Below are 2,398 nucleotides of genomic sequence, written 5' to 3'. Positions count from 1 at the left end.
AGCACAACGAGCTCCGCCCCCGCCCCGCCCCCGCCCCGCCCCGCCCGGGGCCGCGGGACACTGAGGCGGTTTGGGGGTGGGGGAGGGCGGGAGGAATGTGCTATGGATTTGAGGTTGACCTTCTGCGCGTGGATTTGGGTTTGTTTTCCAATTGGCGTTTCTTTTGCAGATTTCTATCCAATTGCACAACTCCGTTCTCGGGGTGTCAGCCGGGGTGGGGTGGGGGGCGCGGCTTGGAGGCGGTGGGACGGGGAGGGGCCGCATCTGCAGACCCCACCTCCCCGCCCCGCCCCTTTCCAGGCCCCTCCTCAACCCAGGCTCCTGGCGTGTGTGGGTGTGTGTGTGTGTGTGTGCATGCCGTGTTCGTGTGCAAGGGGCCAGGAAGGGGAGGGAGGTGCGTGTGTGTGCCCACAAGGGCTGCTGCCGGCGTGTGTGTGTGTGTGTCGCGGTGGGCCACGCGTGCAGTGTACCTGTCTGTGTGCGAGGTGGTGGCCCCAGCGGCCTGGGCGTTGGCTGACCCGGCGCCGGGGCTTCCAAAAGGCCCGGGGGCCTCCAAGGTGCCGGTTAGGAATTTGAGGGGGAGACAAGAAGGGGTTCCGGGCAGGGGGGCCGGGAGGGCCTGCCCAGAAGTCATACTGGCAGCAGCTGTCTAAAGGGCTTGGTGGTCTGGGGGGGGCGGGGAAGGCGGGCGGGCCCCACTGTAAATACGGCCCCAGGGTGGTCAGAGGGTCCCATGCCACCCGTCCCCTTGTGACCTCTCCCTTGACCTCCAGCTGACCATGCATGCCAGTTGAGTGGCCAGCTGAGTCCTGGACCCTCTCTGGAGTTTGCCTCCCCCAACCCCCTCCCCATCAATAAAACTGTTTACAACCACCGGCCCCCAAGGCTCTGGGTCCGCTCTGTCTCCAGGGAGTGAGGCGGTTGGGGGTCCCTCCCTGAGACTCACGGTGACCAGCAGAATTTTGGGGAACTAGGAAATGGCAGGAGGTGGGTTTCTGCATCCGGATGGGACCGGTGTTCTGATCATCTTTGAGCAAATATTTGTCGCACACCCGCTACATGCCAGACACTGCTGGGGATTAAGATCCCTGTCCTCACGGAGTCCACAGCCTGGTGGGGGAGACCGGCCCCAGACACGCAAATCAGGACTGGATCTGAACCAGCGATTCGTGCTGTGAAGATAGGACCAGAGGACTGTGTGGGGTGGAGGAGGGGGTGGTCCAAGAGGGCCTGGGAGATGGTGACAAGTGAGCTGAGAGGTGACAAGTGAGAAAGCAGCTGTGGGGAGGTGCGCAGGCAGAGGGGACAGCTAGTGCAAGCCTCTGGGTGGGAAAGGGCTTGGAGGAGGGGCAAGGTGGTGGTCACAGTGGCCCCCAGAAGCAAAAGGAGGGTCTGGCAGAAGCAGGTGCTGATGAGGCGGGAGAGGAGGGCCAGGGCTCCAGGCAGAAACGGCCTCAGGGGTGCACAGTGTAAAGTTTTGTTATTGTGGTAAAATCCACATAAATTCGAATGCACCATTGGAACCGTTCCTAAACGCCTAGTTGGGTAGCATGAAGCACACTCCCACGGTTGGGCCCCCACCCCCACCAGCCATGCCCAGAACTTTTGCGTCTCTCTGTCCCTGTTAAACATTAACTCCCCATCTTAACCCCCTCCCAGCCTAATGGATTTTAAGTGGGACAGGGAACCATCCGAAGCCTTTAAGCAGGGGGCGGGGCGGGGGGGCAGGGGGCGGGATCTGATTTCACTTTAAGAGATTTCTTTGGCGGGCTCCTGGGGGGCTCAGTGGGTTAAAGCCTCTGCCTTTGGCTCAGGTCATGATCCCAGAGTCCTGGAATCGAGACCCGCATTGGGGTCTCCGCTCAGCGGTGAGCCTACTTCCCCCCCACCCCCACCCCCTGCCTGCCTCTCTGCCTGCTTGTGATCTCTGTCGGTCAAATAAATAAATAAAATCTTAAAAAAAAAAAAAAGATTTCTTTGGCATTATGCCTTTCCCGTTCCCACTCCCTCCTTCCCACCAGTGTCCATGAAGGACCTGCTGTGTGCTGGGCTCTGGGGTCTGAGAAGTGGACAAAACAGATCCGGTTCCCCCTTGTCGCGGGGGAGATTGTTAGTATAGTAAACCAAGAAACAAAGTTCCGTGGTGACATCCCTTAGCTTCTCCTGAACCTGTGCGTGTGCCTTTCTTCAGGCTTCCTGAGAGAGGTCTGACGATCAGCACTGTGTGTTTCAGGGGTGCAACTCAGTGATTTGACGTGTGCACAAGGATTGCACAAGGATTGCCACAATGAATACGTTAACTCCCTAGTTCCTGTGCAAGTGATGAGAACATTTAAGAGCTGCTCTTGTAGCCATTTTCAGGTATATCACATTACTATGCATAGTAAGGATAACTTTA

This window comes from Lontra canadensis, unplaced genomic scaffold (assembly GCF_010015895.1).
Source record: "Lontra canadensis isolate GAN:19392208 unplaced genomic scaffold, GSC_riverotter_1.0 scaffold88, whole genome shotgun sequence".
NCBI classification, from domain to species: Eukaryota; Metazoa; Chordata; class Mammalia; order Carnivora; family Mustelidae; genus Lontra; species Lontra canadensis.
This window is presented reverse-complemented; position numbering follows the sequence as displayed.